Source organism: Zootoca vivipara, chromosome 13, assembly GCF_965207765.1.
Source record: "Zootoca vivipara chromosome 13, rZooViv2.hap1.1, whole genome shotgun sequence".
Taxonomy (NCBI): domain Eukaryota; kingdom Metazoa; phylum Chordata; class Lepidosauria; order Squamata; family Lacertidae; genus Zootoca; species Zootoca vivipara.
Genome location: NC_142596.1, coordinates 2,296,738 through 2,321,134, shown reverse-complemented (window position 1 = coordinate 2,321,134; position 24,397 = coordinate 2,296,738). Strand labels below are relative to the sequence as shown.

The 24,397-nt window shown below is 43.7% G+C and overlaps 1 protein-coding gene across 11 annotated transcripts in view; it reads left to right on the top strand.

Moving 5' to 3' along the window:
• Window positions 1-24,397, top strand: part of THSD4 (thrombospondin type 1 domain containing 4) — a 372,415-nt gene that overhangs the window by 173,573 nt on the left and 174,445 nt on the right. The window lies entirely within an intron of this gene.

Below are 24,397 nucleotides of genomic sequence, written 5' to 3'. Positions count from 1 at the left end.
TTGTAGATTAAGGTTACCAGACGTCCCCATTTCCCGGGGACAGTCCACGGATTTTACAAATCAGTCCACTGACAAAATCCATCTATTTAGTAGGAAGTTGGAACGTGTCCCCGGATTCATTGAAAAAATATATATCTGGTGACCTTATTGTGGATGGCAGGTGTGTTTTCAAGGTCAGATTGTTCACCAAGCGATCTCTTGACCTAAAGCCAAAGGCTCTTCTGATCCTGAGTGCCTGAAGCTCAACTGGGGTCTTCACAATGTAGCTGCTTTGCCACTCTCTGGGTGGTTTTTGGGAGAGGGGAGATGGGGACACAAATGCAGAGGACAGTATGGCAGTCATCTCATGCTTGCTAATCTGAGAGTAAGCACCACTGAAGTCCATGGAGCATCCTTCTGAGTGGACATTCATAGGATTGTAATGCAAACGTGTGAAAAACCTGCCTCCCCTCCTGCATCCGCACCAGCCATTTAGATCAATGGATGAAGATCTCTTGATGGTGCCACATGGGCCCCTGCAGCCAGGCGCTCTCAGGCATCTGCTTGCCACATTATGAGACGGGTTCTCTGGAAATCTCCTCTCTTACAAGTGAAGCAAGTCCCAGTATGGTTATGTTCTTGGCATTTGTTGAAAGGTTTCCCTTTTCCCAAGCCATTCTGAAGTATTTTATTTTGTTTTTTTTAATTTAAATTATTTAATAAAAATTATATGCCCCTTGATTATTAAAAAAGCTAACAAAAGCCCTCAAAAGTATAAAATGGTGAAATTATCCATAAGAACACTGAGAAATAACTATGTGAAATGTTCAAAAAATAATTAAAATTGACTATAAGCTGAAACTCAATAAAATAGGAGTCAACATTCTATTTTTATTTATTGTATTTATTTATTTGTATTATGCTTTATATTCTGTTTCTGACCACCAATCTTAAATCAGTTTATAACATTTGAAAGGAATGAATGAATTAATAGTGGGGAAGACAAGCTTATGGCCCTACAGATATGGCTGGACTACAACTCCCATCCTCTCTGGCCATGCTGCCTACGACTGATGGGGGCTGGAGTTCCACCACATCTTGAAGGTCACAGGGTCGTCATCCATGATGCATAGGACTCCACTGGGAGACCAAGGAGGACAGGGAAGAGGTGCTCCAGACACCTCCCTCTTACAGGAACCTCATCCATGGAGACCCCACCCCACTCAGCCACATCTCTCCATCAACAACATTCTTAGTGCCTCCATACTGTAATATCTAGAACAATATTTATGTATCTTGTGACAACTTAATATTATTCATGCTATCTGCCTGCAGAAAGTCAGGTTTTGCCTGACTTATGTGCCATAAGTAGTTTGGATGACTTGTTTTTTACCTGCTGGAAGCTTGTTTTAATGGCATTGTACTTAGCTACCTTGAGCCCTGCTGAGGAAAGGAGGGCAACAAATGCTTTGAAGGAATGAATGGCCAGGAGGAAGCATGGTTCAGTGGTACAGCCCCTGCAGGAGGCCCCTGGCAGCATCTTCATTTGAAACAGGATCTAGGAGCAGGTGAGGGGAAACCTCTTTCCCTGCCTGAGATCCTGAAGAGCTGTTGCCAGTCAGAGCAGACAATGCTAGACTGTATGGACCACTTTTCTGGCATGGTGTCAGGCAGCACCCGATGTTCTGCTTGTTCATCAGCATATGCTCTCTCTGTGCTTGACAGAGGGAATCTCTTTTAGGCAGGTTCTGATCAAAACAGGAGAGTGATGGGATTAAAAATTAAAGGAGCTGTCATGTAAGAATGTAAGAATGTACAGATTGCTGCTAGTTGATTACCGGTAGTTGAACTTGTACTTTCATTCAAATGACCTAATGTTCAATAAACCTCAGAAGCAAAATTGGCATGTAACTAATCTGTATTCCAGAGAACTTCATAGCAACTAAATTAATTTGCCTCCCTGCACTCTCCTTTGAACGCTGATGTCAGTAATCCTTTGAATATTTTGCTGGATATTCTCCAGTTACTTGACATTTTGAGATATCCTGATGTCAATATTTGATATTATTTGCCAGGATTTGATAGCTGGAATGCAATGGATCTGATAGCATGATATTTAGTGTTTGACTATATTTTGTATCCGATAGCATTTCACAGATGACGCGGAGTGGCTGTTATTTGCCAGCTGATATGTTCTTGCATTTTATGCCTGCCAAAACAATCAATCAGTTGTTGGTTACACTTTCCTTAGCAGGAGAACCGCATTGTAAAATACAGGAGAAGTGTGGCTGTGCTTCAGTTCACATATTGTTCCAGAAAGTGTGGATTTGGTAGGTTTGTATTGAATTCCTCCTCCAGCCCTCAGATTCATCAGAGAGAGCTAGCCAGTTTCAAAAAAAGAGAAAAAAAGCACCCTCTTTCTTGTTTTAGCTGTTTCTTTTGCTTAGTGCTTTCACTTCTAGGATCTCTTTTTTATTTACAAAGCATTACAATATCAAAAGATGCACTGATGCATAATATGCTTGAATCTTCATTGACGTTTTAATGTACATTACTACTTTGTGATGGAGCTTGGTAGTAGGGTACCTGCATTGACTCCTGAAGATCCCGGATTCAATCCCTGGTAACTCCAATTAAAAGGATTCTAGGAAATGATGCCTTTCTAGAAGTAGGAAGGAAATAAGCACAATGGTGAAAACATTTGCACCCATCATCATACTCTCACTTAGCTTGAATTGCTGCAAAAATGGGATGGGAACTAGAACTGTGGCTACAGGGGGTGAGGGCTAGCCAGGTATTTTGCCCCAGATGAAGCCTCCCGAGTGGCGCCACTGAGGCTCCCAGCCTCTCTCTCTGTGTGTGTACACAAATGCGGGGTGTGTGTGTGTGTGTGTGTGTGTGTGTGTGCCAAACTGGGTCTTTGATCCGGGTGAAATAAAGCCTAGTTTCGCCCCTGTGGGAACTGTGTCTCGGGTTACTCTTTCCCCTAAAATTCTTCTTCTCAATACCTTTTTTTAAAAAAACAAAGTGATAGTCCATCTCCTTTTTCTTGTATCTTCACTTGCAAACAGGGTGGTGATGATGAATTATTCACACACACACACACACACACACACACACACACACACACACACGCTTTTAGCAATTCAAAGAGGTAAGGTGAGAATGTCCATTGCACAATTAGGTTATCAATGGAGCCATGTGTATTTAGAGTTGTCCAGTGTTACAGCTGCCAGCCCTTCCTATTGAGTTCTGTAGGATCTCCTTTTTCGATTTTGCTTTCACCGTGGCTCATGGATAATTGTGTCTCATGCCTTGTGCAATGTCTTGCACCATAATCCTTTTAGAAAGTTCACTTGGATTGTGGGATGGTGTCATGGCAAGCCTCTCTTTGTTCTTCTTTTACAGCTGGCAATGCCATTCCTTTCTTGACATAATCATTGAGACTTTCTTTCCCATTCCAAACCTATTAGCAAAGCCTCTTAATGCTAACAGAAGGGAGGTGGATGATTCAGGCAACAGCCTTGAACCTTGTGCATAGGAATGGGCGAATGGGCCAACCTCTGTGTCTCCCAGTAACTGCTCATTCATGTTAGGAGTACAATGCATTCTTATAGGTTGTTGTTGTTGTTGTTTAGTCGTTTAGTCGTGTCCGACTCTTCGTGACCCCATGGACCATAGCACGCCAGGCACTCCTGTCTTCCACTGCCTCCCGCAGTTTGGTCAAACTCATGTTGGTAGCTTCGAGAACACTGTCCAACCATCTTGTCCTCTGACGTCCCCTTCTCCTAGTGCCCTCAATCTTTCCCAACATCAGGGTCTTTTCCAAGGATTCTTCTTATAGGTTACTTTCACAAAAATATGTACTGTTAGGTGTTATTTTCACCAAATATGTGCATTTTCATGCACAATTTCCCCATATGTTTATGTTTAATCATAGAATTGTAGAGTTGGCAGGGATCCTGAGGGTCATTTAGTCCAACCCTCCCTGCAATGCAGTAATCACAACTAAAGCATCCCTGGCAGATGACCATCCAACCTCTGCTTAAAAACCTCCAAGGAAGGAGAGTCCACCACCTTCTGAGGGAGTCCATTCCACTCTCATCACCAGAAGATTCTTCCTAAACTTTAGCTGGAATCTTCTTTCTTGCCACTTGAATCCATTGGTTTGGGTTCTACCCTGTCCTTATCAAAATAGCATTTGTGAGGGTGCCAGATACACTGTGGAAATGCACAATAATTGAAAAAGGAATGAGCTAAGCATGTGAAGTCCTCAGCCAAATGCTTTTTTTACAGAATGGGCGGTAAGTAGACCAGCTTTTGGTTTACCTGTCACAGGCACCGTGCAGGTGTGCCTGAGCAAGAGCTGCCACCCCTGAGGGCCTGGACATTTTCAGCAGAGAGATTAAAGCTTCTCTCTTGGAACAAAAGCTTTTCGGCTGTGCAGGAAGCAGCTTCAGAACGGGGTTGAAAGCTGCAAGAGGCAGCTGTCAGGATATCTCTGCTGCTAAGCCGTGTGCAAGGGCTGACCCAATAAATTGTTGCAAGGGAAGAAGAGGTGAGTGAAGATCTGCATCAGGAACAAGGGGATAAAGATCTGCATCGGGAACAAGGGTAGGAGGAGAACAGCTTTGGCTCCTCTCTGCCAAGAGACTGCTGTGGAGGAGGCTGCTGAGGAGCGCCAGATGGATCCTGCTGCCTGAGATGGTTGCCTCACCTTGTCTCATAGGTTGGCCAGCCCTGGGATGTCCCAAGTGTTCCCTCCTGGGCCCCAGGACTCCCCAGTGCCACGATGGAATGACACAGGGTGCTCACATTGACTACATGGCATAATGGTGGAACCTGGAGAGTGTAAAGACCAAGTAAAATAGGAGTAGACAAATTCATGCAGGAGAGGGCTGTTGATGGTTGTTAACCATATTTAACCATATTGGCTCTGAATGCCAGTTGCTGGAAACCACAAAATGCTCTTGTGCTCGAATCCTGCTCACTGGTTTCCCGTAGGCATCTGGCTGGCCGCCGGGAGACCAGGATGCTGGACCGGATCCAGTGGGCTCTTTTTACATTCTTATGTTCTCATGTTCATGCAGGAAAGCAAGAGATGCTGAGACTCAGGCGGAAAAGAACAAGAGTGTTGCAATTCAGCTTGCTCCTTTAAAATATGTACAAACAGCAGCTGGGGAGAGGATCAGGCCATCTACTGTCAGTATTTTGAAGGGGAACGGTCTCAAGTATTATGTATTAATATTAAAGCTTTCCCACCCGCTGCAACATGTGTGAATTCTGCAGCTGGGTGTCTTTTCTTCTATATCATGCAAAGTGACCCAAAAAGTATCTGCAACCAAGAATGGCAATTGGGGATTCTGTGTGTTTGGGACTTATTCCTATTTCAAATAGTTCTGAAGTGTACAGTGTGTGCAAATAGTAGTAGTAGTTGTAGTTGTAAAATTAGGGTATAGTGACATCTAGTGTTGGAGGAGACTCTTGAGAGTCCCATGGACTGCAAGAAAATCAAACTTATCCATTCTGAAGGAAATCAGCCCTGAGTGCTCACTGGAAGGACAGATCCTAAAGCTGAGGCTCCAATACTTTGGCCACCTCATGAGAAGAAAATAATCCTTGGAAAAGACCCTGATGTTGGGAAAGATTGAGGGCACAAGGAGAAGGGGACGACAGAGGATGAGATGGTTGGACAGTGTTCTCGAAGCTACAAACATGAGTTTGACCAAACTGCGGGAGGCAGTGCAAGACAAGAGTGCCTGGCGTGCTCTGGTCCATGGGGTCACGAAGAGTCGGAAATGACTAAATGAATAAACAACAACAACAAAGTGTTAATCTAGTCTAGTCTGAGCCAGTCTCAGCCGAGATTTTTTGATGAGCTTGTGAAGTTGTTGTGTAAGTTCAATTCCACCTACTTTGAAGATTTCGGCAGGTATTCCATCAGGTCTGCTGGCTTTGTTGTTTTTCATTTGGTTAATAGCTGTACACAACTTACCCAGATTTGGAGATACTGCAAGCTCATCTCTAACTTAGTTTTGTGGAATTTGTGACAGAACCTCAGCAGCTATGGGGGAGTTGTGGTTAAGGAGGTGTTGGTAATGTTCTCTCCAGTGCAGTGCAATAGCTTTTAGAAGTGTGTTACCATCTGCTGAGTGTAGGGGACATATGCCATGATTTATTGGCCCATAGATAGTCTTTGTGGCTTTAAAGAAACTCTGTGCATCATGAGTGTCGGCTAAATGCTCGATCTCTTGAGCTTTTTTATCCACCAGGTGATTTTTAGTTCTCTGGTTCTTCTTTGAACCTCAGCCTTAGCGTTGGCATAGGTTTTTTGTCTTAGTGGCACAGTTTCTATCTCTTTGCCAGATCTGAAAGGCTTCCTTTCCTTGTCAATAATGCATTCAATCTCACTGTCATTCTCATCAAACCAGTCCTGGTGTTTCTTGTTTTGGTATCCAATAGTTTGTTCCCAGGCTGCAATAATGGATGTTTTTAGCTTGGTCCAGTGTTCCTCGATGTTATCAGGGAATTGTGAAAGCAGATGGTCCTTAAGAGTCGTTTGGAAGCAATCCCGCTTAATGGGATCTTGAAGGGCTTGAGTGTTCATTTTGCACCTTGGTTTCCTTCCTTGAGGGACGCAGGTGGCGCTGTGGGTTAAACCACTGAGCCTAGGGCTTGCCGATCAGAAGGTCGGCAGTTCGAATCCCCACGACGGGGTGAGCTCCTGTTGCTCGGTCCCAGCTCTTGCCAACCTAGCAGTTCGAAAGCACCTCAAAGTGCAAGTAGAGGTACCGCTCTGGAGGGAGGTAAACAGTGTTTCCGTGTGCTGCTCTGGTTCACCAGAAGTGGCTTTGTCCTGGAAGCTGTATGCTGGCTCCCTCGGTCAATAACGCGAGATGAGCACCACAACCCCAGAGTCGGTCACGACTGAACCTAATGGTCAGGGTCCCTTTACCTTTTACCTTCCTTCCTTGAAGTCTGCGTTGAGGTATAATCTTGATAGTCATCGTGGAGCATATTTGTCGATGATCTGTCCAGTAGTTGTTGGCACTCGTCATAGCTCTGGTAAGGAGCACATCACAGCGATCTTTAGCACGGACAATAACATAGTCTAAGAGGTGCCAGTGGTTTGACCGAGGATGCCTCCATGAAGTTTTAAATTTATTTTTCTGTTGAAAGAGTGTGTTGGTAATAACAAGGTTCTGTGCTGCACATATCGTGAAAAGTAAGATTCCGTTCTGGTTGCCAATTCCTTCTTCCCCAATTGTCCCAGGCCACATATCATAGTGTGCTAAATTGACCTTTGGTGCCACCTGGTGGACAATCTGCTATTCCATTGCACTTGTTAAAAGAAAGGCATATATTGTAATGACCTCTGAAAATGTGGATAGAGAATAGTCTTCCCCCTGGAAATACTGCTGCTATTATTTTTTGCTAAATCTGTTAATCACTTAAATCAATCTCAAAGTAACTTACAAAAATACGTACAATGCAAAGTAACTTTCTAAAATATAAACATATCATGAAATAGATAGAACTACTGTATAAAATTGTGTTTATCCAACAATAACATGGGAGATTCCATGCCACACCACCCTTAAAGATAAACAGCAAAACTGGTCAAAGGTCACTCCCACCTTAAGATCCCAAACCCTGGGAGAACAGGAACATCTTTGCCTGGCACCTAAAAGGGGGCAAGGTTGATGTCAGACATAGTTCCTTGGGGAGATAGTGGAACCCAGTGGGGTCATCAAATGAAAGTGAATGAAGTTGCAGGGAAATCAAAAGGTAGGCCTTCTTCACACACTGTATAGTTAAACCAGTGGTGTAGCAGGGACTGCCAGTGCCCTGGGCCACACGGAAGGGGTGAGTGGGAGGGAAGGAAATGGATGGAGTACGCATGCACATTCAACTGCCTAACAGAGTCCATGTCACCTGGGAGACCTCAGCTGGTTCGCACAGAGAAGCTGATAGGAAGACAGGAAACCTGGGAAAATAATTCCTAAGGCAATTTGAGGGCTCAGAAAGATGTTGTCAGCCCATAACTCCTTTCTAACCCCCAAACACATTGCCCTCTCCTTCCTTAACTCAGAGGAACTTGGAATGGTGAAAGCATTTGTGGAAGGGGCCCCCAAAGGACACCGACTGCCTTGTTTTTCACTTCCTCCCTCACCCCCCCCCCCACCGATGAAGCATATGATGCTTATACTGACTGGATGCGATGCCAATTTTTGCATGGCTAAAAACTGACTTTTCACTCACCAGCAGTAATGTGGTAAGGTTTCAGAACCAATTACATGGCGATTTTCCTGGGAGTGTGCATTTGCCCATATAATGGTTTTTGGGTTATCCCATTTCCCCCTGTCTCTTAACTCCTCCTTGGTGCTAGTGTTGTTATCCTCTGTTTCCTTTTGTTTCTTCTCCTTTTGTTTCTTTTCTTATTTCCCTCAATTCACTGTAAAAGTCCACTCCCAGCACACCTACAAGCAAAATTAAACCCCCACCCCATTCCCAGAAGGACAGAGAGTGCAGAAGATGGATGGGGAACATGTGCACTGCAGTGGAGAATGGAAAGGTTATACAGAATTCATTTCCATCACACAAAGGCCACACAGTGGTGCTCCACTCTAAAGAATGAAATCTACATTGTGTGTAAAACTCAAGAAGGAACAATCAGGTCTGGCTGGTTCCTGATGGTTATTTTGGATACTGCTATCCAAAATAACCACCAGGAACCATTCTGCAAGTAGAAAAAGAGCAATAGCAGAAATCTCCACTTTAAAGTTGATATCTTCTGTTTGAAGACTGCTATCATGCCTGCCCTTAACCTTCTCTTCTCTAGGGTTCACCTATCCAGTTCTTTCAACCACTTCCCCATAGTGAAGACATACCAGCCATCTTCGACCACACCCACAATTTATTGATTTTTTAAATTATAATTTATGGATATTCATGGACTGGTGGTGTTACATTTGGTTAGCTGCCTTGATATATTTTATGAACCTTTATGAAACTGTGGATTATAAACATTTAAACAAACAAGTTACATCCTCATCACTCTGCATGACTTGGAGGGCAAGCAAGGAAAAATTAAAGACTGCTGGAGCTGGAATAGGATACCCACTTGATCCAATCTCATGGGCCTCCTGCTGATGGCTGCCTTTCATCCATGGGGAGTGACCAGTTGATGGAGGCACAATGCAAAAGGCAGAGGTAGCTGCTGTGTCCCTCTCTCTTCTTATTTGATTATAATCACACCAAGGAGGAGAAAGCCTGCATAGGACTTTTTACTTCTCACAATGTGCACCTGTGAATGCAACCTGATTTTGCCTGAGCGTTGTTTCCAAAGCAGCGTGCAACTGAGCTGTCTTGCTTCCCAGTGGGCTTATAATTTGATTTTTCCAAATGAATGAACTCTCAGCAAGAATGTAGTTTATAGCATTTTGCCCCCTGCTGCATAAAAGTTAAATGAAATAAATCCCCACCCAAAACCCACATGCCAAGGAAAATGTATATCCAATCTGATCTCCAAAGAGGCCTTTATGGAGAAGGAGACTCACTCAACCATACACACAGAGTCTTGCTTGTGTGAAGGTGCTCCAAAACCCAGCAGCAAGTGGACAGATCTGCCATCTGCACCCCAGACATAAATTAGGACACTTGCCAGCTGGCAGAAGCAGCAGCTGCGGAAAAAAGCAAATGTACTTTAAGTTACATTTTGAAAAGGGAAAGGCTATCAAAGCATGCAACCAATTTCTTGACATCTGATTATAAACTACTTAGTTTCCTGGTTTACTTTCCTCCCAGCGAGCTTCTATTCCTCATTTTTGAGAAAGGATTTTGAAAACGTGAGCCCCAGCATATGATGTCATATCAACAGGGCAAAGTCGTCGTTGTGTCCCCCCCCCCTTATTTTAGAACTTGGTGGCTGCTCAGTCAAATAGATAGGCAACAGATTCAGGAGCAGCAAATGGAGGATTAGCTTCACACAGTGCACAGACCTGGCTATGACCAGAGGTTCAGAATGTATTTGAAAAGGATTAAGGAAATTCATGGTGGGGAGGCTGCCAGTGGCTGTAGCCATGCTGGTTGAGGTTGGGGGTGTCTGACCAACTCATTTCTGTGCAATTTGCAAGACTCTCGACTGCCTCAACTCTGGAACAACCAAGATGTGTGCCCCTCACTGTGTATGTTTAAGAGAATCCAGAACGTAGCCTTTTCCCATTTAAGTCTCAAGTGTCTCTTGGGAGCTTGAGTTGATCCACTGGGGTCCAAGCAGATCTTCCATCACTTTCAAATCTCACATCCCTGGAGTTCAAATAAATTTTAACTGTAGTGTAAAGGAATGCAGCCTGGATTGTGGCCCTGGGCAGAGTTATGTCAAGTCACCACTTGGCATGTCAGCTGGGCCTCCCAAAAGAGTGAGTGAAAAGGAAACTTGAAACCAGGTGAGGATTTGTGGGGGTGGAGTTTAAATGAAACTTTAGACCTGATAAAAAGTCTAACAGAAAAAACCCACATCTTTATAAGGCAGTAATATTCACTGGTAATGAATACTGATGCTCTTAAGCCAGCCTTTCCCAGATGCTGCAGATGTTTCTGGACTCCATTTCCCATCATTCTTGACATGCTGGTCCTGCTGGCCAAGGCCAATGGGAACGAGAGTCCAACAACATCTAGGTGGGCAGAGGCTCATACTGTATTTAACTTAAAGATACCTACTGTCACAGGCATTTATTACAGCGGAACCTTGGTTTATGAATTTTCGGTTTACGAACACCGCGGACCCATTTGGAACGGATTAATCCACTTTCCATTACTTCCAATGGGAAAGTTCGCTTCAGTTTATGAGCGCTTCAGTTTACGAACAGACTTCTGGAACCAATTGTGTTCATAAACCGAGGTACCACTGTAGTTTCTACATCAAATGTGAGTTGGCAGCTTTGGATGGCAGCTTTATTTGATTTACTAATGTATGCATTTTATTATGCTTACTGTGTTTCATTTATTTATGCTTTATTTCATTCTGTGTGGTCTTTATTTTGTTTTTTAACTGATAAGGGCAGCAGCTCAACAACAAGGCAATCCCTGCCCCTAGAGTGTGAGGCTCTTGATCTCAGGGTTGTGGGTTTGAGCAAGAGGTTCCTTCATTGCAGGGGGTTGGACTAGATGACTTTCATGGTCCCTTCCAACTCAAAGAGACACAACACAAAAGGAACAAGTGGATGGTGAGGGATGAGGAATACAAGGAAACTCATGACCCTGGGGTAAGTCTCATTGATCTCAAATGAGAATTTATTTTGAATAGACATAAAGACCACATATATAGGGTTGCATTGTTGCCTTGGCACAAAGTGGAGGGCATGGCAGAAGGGAATTTCTTATACTGCCCAGCCATGCAGTGAAGCATTGACCTGCCTTATGAAAGAGTTTTGTCTGCTCTTACTTTTAAAGAAGGCAAAACTTGTTCTCCTGAAACCCCTCTCTTCAAAACTAGTTTTATTCCCCCAATGATATTTATTCATTTTATAAAGAAAAAAACAATACAAAATACAAAAAAGCAAAAATGTAAAATGTCCTGCCCTCCCTCTCTCACTAGCAGAGCATTATTCCACACTGGTTCTTCTTCAAAAACCTTTTGATTCGGGCATGGGTCTTGCCCCCCCCCCTCACTGGAAGAACAATAGTCCATGCCCTTTCCTCTTTTCCTTTAGAATCCATTACATTGTCCAGGACTGATAAGTGCTCATCTTGCATCTCTAGGCTCTCTGGTAGAATTAGTCCTTTTACAATTTCCTCACACTTCTGGCTCATTTTTTCAATCTGTATTCTATTCTGATGTACTTCATTTCTTAATTCCCGTAGCAGTTCCAAAAATTCCACTTGGAAGTCAGCAGAGTCAGGTGCTGTTGTGTCTGATGGCATCTTACACTTCTCAAGTTTCATAAACCCAGCAGAGTTGTGGGGCAGGAAATGGCGCAGATTATAATTCCAATCTTCAAGAAACAAAACTTCTTGAAGTTTTCTGGAAAACCTCCCTGGATGCAATTTAGCATTTTAATTTCTTACTCATACATTTTCCCCATTCTAATAATAATAATAATAATAATAATAATAATAATAATAATAATAATAATAATATATTTATACCCAGCCCATCTGGCTGGGTTTCCCCAGCCACTCTGGGCGGCTTCCAACAGAAGAATAAAATAATTGATTAAAGATTAAAAGCCTCCCTAAACAGGGCTGCCTTCAGATGTCTTCTAAAAATCTGGTAGCTGTTTTTCTCTTTGGCATCTGATGGGAGGGCGTTCCACAGGGCGGGCACCACTATCGAGAAGGCCCTCTGCCTGGTTCCCTGCAACTTGGCTTCTCGCAACGAGGGAACCGCCAGAAGGCCCTCGGCACTGGACTCAGTGTCCAGGCAGAACGATGGGGGTGGAGATGCTCCTTCAGGTATACTTGGGTGAGGCCGTTAAGGGCTTTAAAGGTCAGCACCAACACTTTGAATTGTGCTCGGAAACGTACTGGGAGCCAATGTAGATCTTTCAAGACCGCTGTTATGTGCTCTCGGCGGCCGCTCCCAGTCGCCAGTCTAGCTGCCGCATTCTGGATTAGTTGTAGTTTCCGGGTCACCTTCAAATGTAGCCCCATTGCGCATTGCAGTAGTCCAAGCGGGAGATGACTAGAGCATGCAGCACTCTGGCTAGGCAGTCCGCGGTCAGGTAGGGACTCAGCCTGCGTACCAGATGGAGCTGATAGACAGCTGCCCTGGACACAGAATTGACCTGTGCCTCCATGGACAGCTGTGAGTCCAAAATGACTCCCAGGCTGCGCACCTGGTCCTTCAGGGGCACAGTTACCCCATTCAGGACCAGGGAGTCCTCCACACCTGCCCGCCTCCTGTCCTCCAAAAACAGTACTTCTGTCTTGTCAGGATTCAACCTCAATCTGTTAGCCGCCATCCATCCATATACTGTTATCATGTTATGCCTATGGCCAGGCAGTTGCAATTGCTCCCTGGCAGTATTTTATTTTAATTAGGCTTGTCTGTAATTTTTACAGACTCCTGTGTGGTATAAATTGGAAACATACGTTAGCTACATATATATTGCTCGTTGCAAACGGAGGACAGAGCTTGGACTCAGGATCTGCTTTCTGTTATATCCCGAATGGAAAATGTTTGCCCAGGCATCTCTCTCTCTCTCTCTCCCTCGACAAGAATGTGCCAGTATTAGTCATGATAGCTGCAGGTTGGCAGACTGTTGGAATAATAGAAATTAGAGATGGGGGAAAAATATTTTTTGGCCACACAAAAACGATTCCCCCAACAATACAGGCCTGTTCTTTATATGCTAAAAAGGTTGCCTTTCCTTCCTTCCTTCCTTTCTTTCTATCAGTTCCGTTTAGTCTACATTTGAGTTATGCATAAATGCTTGAGCAGGTGGGCTTCCCACGGGGAAAGTTGCTTTTTTTGAGGCTAATTTTGAATACTGATTCCACCCCATGAGCAAAAGAGGAAAAGAGAGCCAGAGCTTCTAAGATGATGAGGGGGATGCTGCATCCCTCCAGATGTTGCTGGACTATGACCCCTATAATCCCTGGGGGGAAAGGATGGGACTGTGTGGCTTAAAGAGACCAAGCTTGCTGCCGCCATGTGTTGTCCTGGGGGAGCTGATAGGACCTCAGCAGAACCCCCCTTAGATGCTTTTTCAGGACCCATTTTTAGGTACTTCTCCTTGTCACTTTCTGAGAAGTTAAAATGGAAAATTCTTGGTGCTGATGTTGGGTGCAGTGATGCTTAACAATATGTATGTATGTATGTATGTATGTATGTATGTATGTATGTATGTATGTATGTATGTATCTGTCTGGGACGCAGATGGCGCTGTGAGTTAAACCACAGAGCCTAGGGCTTGACACTCAGAAGGTTGGTGGTTTGAATCCCTGCGAAGGGGGTGAGCTCCCATTGCTCGGTCCCAGCTCCTGCCAACCTAGCAGTTCGAAAGCACGTCAAAGTACAAGTAGATAAATAGGTGCCACTACAGCGGGAAGGTAAACTGCCTTTCTGTGTGCTGCTCTGGTTTGCCAGAAGCGGCTTTGTCATGCTGGCCACATGACGTGGAAGCTGTACGCTGGCTCCCTCGGCCAATAACACAAGATGAGTGTGAGTGCCACAACCCCAGAGTCGGTCACGACTGGACCTAATGGTCTGGGGTCCCTTTACCTGTATGTATGTATGTATGTATGTATTGTGGGGGGTTACTTGCAGACAGACATTAAAATGACACTAGACACACTAGATACACTCTTAGTCCTCTGCCTCTCTGCTGGTTGCCTAGCAACCCTCTGACTGCCTCCTAACTCTTCCGCTTCTTGAGAGCTATCTGACTGTGACTTCTTTGTGAAGGGGAGTTCAACTCCCCCTTCCCAGCTCTGTCAACCAGCTTTCATCTGTAGAGCCGGCTTCTCTCTCACTTGGGTCAATTTCTGGACCTGATTCTTCCCCTGCGCTCAGTTGAGCCATGTCCCTGACACTTACTGAGATTTTATTCATTTGTTCCAAACATATGTTTCCAATTAAAACTGAGCTTTAAAATAAATAGCTTTCACTGTTCACTGGAACTTCTACAGGGGAATTCACACGGTAAGCTTTGCTCTTAAAAAAACCTACTCTGTTTTGAGTTTTTAGCATGCTGCTTTAGCTTGAAATGTTTGAAGTTTAAATCAAAGGTTCCTCTGTGTCATTAGGAGGACTTCATTCTTTCCCACCCTCCCCAGCTACAGAAACTGCTTTTTTGTGGGCCTTTATTTCATTAGGTATCTAGCAGGTTGTTTGCTAAAGCTACTAGGATGTTTCCTGTGCTGCCCCAGTACAACCCTTTGAAAAACAGCCTGCCCTGGGCGTGGGGTGATGCTCTTGGTCAATGGTGCCCTGTCTTGCTAAGCACAGTACAGCAGCCAGATCCCTCTTTCCCCTGGGGCTACGAAAAGCCGTGCTGCAGCAGTGTGCTAAGAGCCCTGCCTGGGAGTTTTATATAAACCTGTTCAATCATTACTGCTACTAACAACAACAACCCTTGTAACCATAATCTGCTATATATTTTGGAAGGTGGTTTGTCTGTTCTCTATGCATTTGGCCACCTCTCAAGTTTTTGTTGCTGTTGCTTAGTTGTTTAGTCGTGTCCGACTCTTCGTGACCCACCGTTGACCAAACGTGGTACCAGGGTTCCCTTCCCAAGTTGGAGGTGGTAGCCTTTGTTGACATTTGGATGCCAGACAGTATTTTGAATCAAGATGGCAGACCAAAATGTCACATTGGCATGACTTTGCCCATGTTTTTGGCATGGCATGGGTTTAGTCCCCTCTTGATATATCCTCACCAGACTCTGCATGAGGGTTCCTGAGGAAGGGGCAGCAGTCTTCATCAATGTTTGATTGCCAAGGAGCATTTTGAATCAAGATGGTGAACCAAAGAATGACTTTGGCTTTGTTGTTGTTGTTGTTTATCGTTTAGTCGTGTCCGACTCTTCGTGACCCCATGGACCAGAGCACGCCAGGCACTCCTGTCTTCCACTGCCTCCCGCAGTTTGGTCAGACTCATGTTCGTAGCTTCAAGAACACTGTCCAATCATCTCATCCTCTGTCGTCCCCTTCTCCTTGTGCCCTCCATCTTTCCCAACATCAGGGTCTTTTCCAGGGAGTCTTCTCTTCTCATGAGGTGGCCAAAGTATTGGAGCCTCAGCTTTAGGATCTGTCCTTCCAGTGAGCACTCAGGGCTGATTTCCTTAAGAATGGATAGGTTTGATCTTCTTGCAGTCTCCTCCAGCACCATAATTCAAAAGCATCACTTATTCGGCAATCAGTCTTCTTTATGGTCCAGCTCTCACTTCCATACATCACTACTGGGAAAACCATAGCTTTAACTATACGGACCTTTGTCGGCAAGGTGATGTCTCTGCTTTTTAAGATGCTGTCTAGGTTTGTCATTGCTTTTCTCCCAAGGAGCAGGCGTCTTTTAATTTCGTGACTGCTGTCACCATCTGCAGTGATCATGGAACCCAAGAAAGTAAAATCTCTCTCTGCCTCCATTTCTTCCCCTTCTATTTGCCAGGAGGTGATGGGACCAGTGGCCATGATCTTAGTTTTTTTTGATGTTGAGCTTCAGACCATATTTTGCGCTCTCCTCTTTCACCATCATTAAAAGGTTCTTTAATTCCTCCTCACTTTCTGCCATCAAGGTTGTGTCATCAGTATATCTGAGGTTGTAGATATTTCTTCTGGCAATCTTAATTCCGGTTTGAGATTCATCCAATCCAGCCTTCCTTCCTTCCTTCCTTCCTTCCTTCCTTCCTTCCTTCCTTCCTTCCTTTCTTTTAATTTTTAAATTTATCTTTATTTGCATATTTTAAAAAGTACAATAAGAAATCAAGAAATAATACAAAAAAGGAGTACAAAAAAGATTTAAAAATACAAATTGCAAAATGAATCACTTACAAAGAAAGAATAAGATACAAATACTGTATATCAAAAAAAGAAAATTAAAAAAGGGAAAGGGGAAAAAAACAAAAAAGCAAAGCAAAGAGGAGCCATTGATGAGCACCCTTTGGGTTCGGTCAGTCAGCCAGTTACAAATCCACTGAATGGTAGTGTGAGGGATAAGAGATACCGGGAGCCCCCTCCCATACTGAATACAAGCTCCTCCCCCAGCAGGGAGGGGGAGACTTCGAGTGGCGATTCAGGAAGTGGAAACGGGAGCACGAGTACCTTAGTGGAGCACAGGCACCGCCGGGGAAAGGAACAAGGAAGCAGGGAGACGGTAGGGAGGAGGCCAATCCCAGCTACTCCGAAATTGCGTAAAAAGCGCAGGGGGCGGAGATTCAGCATGCCTAGATTACTTTGCTGGGGGAAAACGTGCGAATCGCCATTCGGAGGTACTGAGGAAGACTGACAGCATGCACCACTATCTGTAAATAAAACTGCCTTGAGCTCTGTACATACACAGCACCAATAAAAGGATAAAATGCAGAGCTGTGTGGAGTCGTTACTCTGAAGTAGCCCACCCAGGCCACTGTGACAGGTAGCATTGTCTAGCCCACATTTTACTAGCTTCTTTACAAGAATATCATGGGGCACCTTGTCAAAGGCCTTGCTGAAATCAAGATAGGATATATCCACAGCGTTCCCTTCATCTACCAGGCTTGTAATTCTGTCAAAAAACGAGATCAGATTAGTCTGACATGATTTATTTTTCAGAAACCCATGCTGACCTTTAGTGATCACAGCGTTTCTTTCTAGGTTTGCTTAATGATCTGCTCTAGAATCTTTCCTGGTATTGATGTCAGGCTAACAGGGTGGTAATTGTTTGGGTCCTCCCTTTTTGTTTGGGCCAAATTAGACAAAAAGTACAACTCCCACCATGCCTGAGCATTGGCCCGGCTGGCTGGGGTAGATAGGAGCTGGAGTTAATCAACATATGAGGGGCACCATATTGGCCACTCCTGCTGTAGAAAATGGGAGACAGATGGGGGAGTAGAACTTTGGGCGGAATCAACACTTCTCCATTATTTTCCTAATCTTTACACACACACCAAACACTTATGGGTAACTGTGAAGGAAATAGTTTTGGAGGATTTTGGTTGGAGAAATGGGTGAGCAAAAGGGTGAAACAATTTCTTGATCAGATCCCCACCTGTTTCAAACTAAAAAGAAATGTCATCCATCATCTCATCTAATTTCTTTAATCACTAAAATTCAACTGTAGAAATTTAGTTCACCTAACTGGAAAGGGGTTTTGTATGTCTCTTAGTTTTTTATGTAACACAACATTGGCATTGCAGAATTACAGAGTGCACGTTAATTCCTTTCTGAATTATGAATACATTTCTCCTGTCTTAATTCAGCTCCAGTTTGCAAGTTGACCTCCAACTTGGAGTTAATTAGGAGCACTGCAAGGCTGGCATGCAGAGGAAATGAAAGGATTTAATGTACCTCCTAAGAGTTTCTTACCAAAAAGCAGGAAAAATGTATAACATTTTCTTCCTTTGCCTTTTCAGCATAATGATTAATTATGAATGTTATTTTCTGCTCATATCCTTGCTTTTTCTGCAGGATGCTTGTGAGCGTTGAAGATTCTGAATGTGCTGTATAAGGCTTGGTGGGGGGCATAGAGGAGGCCCATAAATTCCACCCCCTAATTTTCTGAACCCTTTTGGTTTGGCCACATATGAACATAAGAACCACCTGCTGGATGAGGCCACTGGACCATCTAGGCTAGCATCCTGTTTGCACAGTAGCCAACCAGATGTCTGTGTGGAGAGGCATTTATTGCCGCTGATGGTGGAGGCAGTTGGTGGCCACCCCTGCCTCCTGTGGGAGTGAGTTCCATAGTTTAACTGTGCACTGCATGAATCAGTTGTTTTATCTGTCCTGTTCAGTTTCATTGGATGCCCAGAGTTCGAGGGCTGCAAGAGAGGGAGAAAAGCTTTTCTCTACCCACTTTCTCCCTGCCATGCATAATTTTATAAACTCCCATCATGTCACCTCTTGCTTACCTTTTCTCTAAACTAAAAAGTTTCAGATTTCTTCCCATATTTTAAATCCAACAGTATCTTTCGTGCCCTAGGTCTGGTGCAGAATAAATGATGAATCAAGTGGATGAAACACAAGCCATTCTTTTAAAAACCAGGTGCTTTATAACTTTGTGTAGTATAAACAAAATAAAATTTTCTTCTTCTTCCAGTAGCACCTTAGGAACCAACTAAGTTTGTTATTGGTATGAGCTTTCGTGTGCATGCACACTTCTTCAGATTTTGTGTAGTATGTATGTATGGAGTTTTGTGTGATCCCACATACAGTATTTTTGTTAGCTTCTCTAAAGCAAAGAAGAAGCTCGTGAGAAAATGTGAGAAGCTTCACAATTAAAAGAAACAATGGCCACAAATTTGATTTTTGCTGCATCAAGTGGTGATTATTGTGTTTAACCTAGGGATGAGGGAGGTATTAGATTCAGGTTGCCTTTAAAGGAAAATCTACATAATGTGCACTTTCTGAAGCAATATGAGAACAAAAAACACTTCCATCTTTTGAAATTAACATGTCTCCAAATTTTTCAGCCAAAGCAATGTGTACAAAAATGTACATACTAAAGAAAGTGTGCACAAATAGAGGCAATTCCCAATTCACACACACACTATTTGCACATAACCGCACATATGCATGGTGATGGGAACCTGGAAATGGAGAACATTCTGGATAGTTCTCCTGGCTCACGAGGATAAATGCAGGCAGCTCCCTGTTTATGCGCTCTTTATTTGCGTGCAAATGCAGAGTGCCAGGAACCCAGAAGTGAAACCCAGAAATTGGGAGCACCCTGGAGATTTCTCCTGTCTCACAAGGAGACCTTCCGCTGAGTCTGAAGAGAATGTCATCTTTGGGCTCTGGGGAGGGTCTCCCCGTGAGCCAGAGGCACAGTGGGGCTTTGTTGAAGCCTTCCCGCCTAACAGCTGACGTGTGGGGTAGTACAGCAGTAGCTGCCGCTTCCCTGCACGTGCCCCGCACATCAGCTGTGTAAGCCCTGCTGCTCCTCTTGGGGTTCTTCAGGGTGCTCCCAACATATGCCATTTCGGTCACATGCACAGAGGCCCAGAACGTAACCCCCATGTAAATTGGGAGTTGCCTGTATGAAAATGACAGTCAAAAAAACATTATGTTAGGGGAAATTGCTTCCCAAGTATTTGTATCTTAGGAGAAATTCCCTGCTGAATTTTCATTGGATCACATGTTCTAAATTGAGATTCCTGCCTGGCAGGGGGTGGATTCCATAAAAAGCATGGTATGAGTCCAGTGGGAGGGGACACAAGGTGCTGGAGGTTCATTGAGGGCCCAGTCTGGTCCTCTCCAGATGATGTTAGTCAACAACTTCCATCAACCTCAGCTAGCATGCTCAATGGCCAGGGATAATGGGAGTTGTTTTCCAATATAACTGGTTGGGGAAGGCTGACCTAAACACAGATTGATTTCGAATAGAAAATTCACGTAAAGCTAGAAAACTATGGATATTTGTGTGTGTGTGTGTGTGTGTGTGTGTGTGAACACACACACACATTACTTGTAGCATTTTCATACAATTGAAAACATTACCATGTGCTTCAGTGTGTTAAAACATTGTGTGTTAGAAGCCCTGAGGGGAGGGTAGATCTTACGGCAAAAGCTTGGGAATCCCTTGATGCCATGATCTGGGAAGAATATTCTTTCCCGTCTTGTGCATCAATGATGTATACTTTTCCGCTATTTAACATGTTTTGTTATTCATCCAATGGCAGACTGGGTTCAGAACATGTGTAGGTAGTTATATTTTGGGATTCTACACATTCTGAGGAAAGGGAAAGCAAGCAAGAGTGTGCATTTCATGGAGCTTCTGTAGCAATTCCAAAATAGCTTTGGCAATTTATTAGAAAGAAGCAAAACTATTTTATCGTTTAGGATTACAAATGAATAATTTTACATATAATTGTTATTTGGAGAATGAAACCCAAATTTGACCAACTCTCTCTTGGTTACTCCAGTCTATTTCTGAAATTCTTTTGTAATAAGACAGCTACTTTGAGAAACCAGTAGGAGAACACTTCAATCTCCAAGGACATTCTATACAAGATCTCAAAGTAGCTGTCTTATTACAAAAGAATTTCAGAAATAGACTGGAAAGAGAAGTTGCTGAACTGCAACTTATTACCAAACTTAAAACCGTGGAGAGACCTGGTCTGAATAGAGACATTGGATTCTTATCTCATTATACATGATAAAGCTATCTTTAGCCATCTGACCCCTTGCTTTTTCCTGTAAGACCAATTGCAGTCATTAACAATCGTCCACAGGTTTACCACACCTATCAGTCAATCACCCATTCCCACCACCCTTCTGAGTAATACCCCTCCCCACCCTCTCACTATATATAAGGGTCTGGTGACTTCTGTTTCAGTGTATCTGAAGAAGTGTGCATGCACATGAAAGCTCATACCAATGACAAACTTAGTTGGTCTCTGAGGTGCTACTGGAAGGATTTTTTTTTCATTTTGTTTCAACTATGTCAGACCAACACAACTACCTGCCTGTAACTATGAACAGAATGGCACTGCTAGATGCAAACCTAGGCCCAGTTGACTGAAGCAAGTATCCAGAGCCCCATATGAAGTCACTCCTTCAACTTTCCTTAACCTGGGATATAAAGAAATTGAGTCTTCAAGGTAGGCCATGAGCTCTTTATGATGTTGCGCCTCATCAAGGCGGTGGGGCTTTAAAAAAAAGACATCAGGGTTGGCATAAACATTCAGTTCAGCCCTGGCAGCTAGAGGAATTTACAGTCATAGCCCTTGTTGCGTCTGCTGCGGGTTGTGTTTTTCCAGCTTACGAACACGGCAGACCTGGAAGTGTTTACTTCTGGGTTTCCCCGCATGTGCATGCGCAGAAGCGCTCTATTTCGTGCAAAAGCACCACTTGGGTTGCGGGCTTGTCAGGGTGCAAACAGCAACCCAGAATGGATCGGGTCCACAACCTGAGGTACCACTGTACCTTGGAGCTGTCCAAGGTCCTGCATACTGTGTTTGGCCAATCCTGTTTCCTGCCATCTTGCTTTGTTCTGCAATCTGCTCTCTACTGCTTGCTCTTCCCGGTTCACCTGTTAGCCTCCACTTCCATCTCACAATCGTGTCTCATGAGCCTTCAGTGACCAAAACAGAAGAATTCAGCAAAAGGGCATTGTGTTTGGTGGTGTCTCTATGTTCTGAACAAATATGGTCCTCCTGTGTCACCTGCAACATTGTTCCTACAGTATGTCCATTGTTAACATCCCTTAAATTCCCGTAGCTACTCAGCCATTCTTGTCTCCTGTTAACTTCACCTAGAGACCAGTGCAGTAAGACTGTTTCCCCCAGCAGAATTCCAGCTTGGATCAGTGGGCAAGAGAATTCTTGAATATCCATTGGTGTGTGTGTGTGTGTGTGTGTGTACGCTCTATATTATCTGGGAATGAATGTCCTCCTTTAAATCTTGAATTTGTAAACTGCAAAACTAATTTGGAGCTTGTGCAATTATTTTGGGATTTATACCCTTTCTTGTGGTGATTATTATGATGTCATCCCCTATGTTTGTGTCTTAGTCATTTTAGGAAAAACAGATTGACTATTCACTTTTGTACACTTTGTTGAAAGCTGTTTGTGGGAAATTGTGATGACAGAGTTAAAATTTATCTGATAAAGTAGGTTGGATAGCATCTTCCACATTTCAAAGGAATGCACAGCATTCTTTGAAACCAAAATTGCACTGGAATCTTAAAGCATCAACTGAGGGCATAAACAGGGTAACAAATACATCCTATTATTTTTCCCTTTTGGTTGTTTGAGAATTATCTTGCAAGATGGTTAAGAGGCCAGGCACAAGCTGAGCAGCACCACTGTGAACTGGAATGATGAACAACACATCAGTTAGAAACACTCCTGCATGGGATCCAGAAGCCTGGAAGAATTGGCTTTGGTATTCTTCTTGGAGAATAATAATAATAATAATAATAACAACAACAACAACAACAATAATAATTTATACCCTGTGATGCAGCTTACAGATAAAAATAAGAACTGCTAAAAACATCAAGAAAACAATAATTAAACAAACAAATTGTGATAGAATTATATACATATATAAAATATAATTTTTTTAGAGCATGTAGTAACTACAGTGGATGCTCGGGTTGTGAACATGATCCGTGCGGGAGGCGCGTTCGCAACCCGCAGTGCCACATCTGCGCACACGCAGGTCGCAATTCGGCTCAAAGCTCAATTGGCAAAACCTGGAGGTAACCTGTTCGGGTACTTCTGGGTTCGGCACAGGGCGCAACCTGAAAAGACACAACCGGAAGCGCCTGTAACCTGAGGTGATAGCTTCCTAAACCCCATTGTGTTCAATGGGGCTTACTCTTGAGTAAGTGCTCATTGGAGTGCAGCCTTGGTCAAATAATCAATTAACTTAACTAATTTAAATCATTTTATTCATTTAAAAGAACCCAAAATTGTAGTGAACTATTTTTGAAGAGACACCCTCATTTCGCAGGAAGAAATGAGTGTTCGAAAATAATTCTGCTGTGATATATTTGCAAATCTAATATCGCAAATATGGCTGCTAATATCGCAAATATGGCTGCTAATATCATCCTGGAAAAACCCATTCTGTTCTGACTGAGAGATAAGGGGTATGTGTGAGTCTTCTGTTAGGATCGTCCCTACTCTCATGTAGGACCCTGATGTACTCTCCCTCCTGGTCGATTGTTCGGGAGCTTCAAAAGTTTTCTTCAGCCCGAACATCACAGAGACTAATACCAAGAAGCATCAGCACATTAGGGATCCTGCAGAGTATTCGCAGTTTGCGTAACAGAACTCAGTAGCACAGCATTTTGGCTAATCTACTTTTATTTACATATAATACACTTGGAGCGTTCTGACTTAGTTGCTTCCTCTTTCTTAGCAGACAGCAAAGAGAGAAAGAACAAAAGAAAATAGTCCTACATTCCAGAACACAGTAACACAAACATCCTGTCTCCGTCACTTCCCACTCTGTGGAATGAAAACATACAATGTCATGTGATAGACAACAATCTCATGACTGCAAACACGGAGCAAGAATCCTAACATCTTCTGTGTTGACACTGCTTCCTTCAGGCCCTAAATGTTGAAGAAGAGCCAGACAATGAAATACCTTCACAAACTCCACTGCTTTCTTCTCACACTGAGAAGTTTGGGGGTGGTGACATTTTGTTGTGGGTGTGTGTCTCTCTCTGTGTGTGTCTCTCTCTGTGTGTGAGTGTGAGATTTACCGATTGCAGTGGTAGCAACTCCAAGAGTCCCAATTGCAGACAAGTGATGCCACCCCGTCCAAGGTCTCCAGAGTGAGGTCAGGGAGCATTGCCCTCACTCAGCCCTGGCTTCATGAGAACGCTTTATGGTGAGATGAGAGGGCATTGTCCTGAAAGCAAAGTAGGGGCATATGCTTCCTGCCTTCACTTTTATAGGGAATTCAAGGATGGAGCTGGGAAATGGTTTCCACCAACCACTGGGATTCCAAAGATCTCCATCCTCCATCCTCATTAGGGCTGCGGAGTCCAGAAGGTGAGCTGGAGGAGGGTGGTTTCATGCAGGCTGCCATATGTCCTGTTCACATTATCACAGTCTTCAGCTCCATCTGCATGAGACCTTCAGTAAATCTCTTCATGGAAAAGGTAGCCAAGTTGGAACTGCCATTTGTTCCTTAAATATTTAGCACAGCTTCTCCACTCCAGCTCGACAGCAGGGAATGGATTTAACTCCAATAGAGATACTTGGTGTAGCCTTAAGAGGTTTCTCCCTCCCCATCTTTTTTGTTTTGTTTTTTG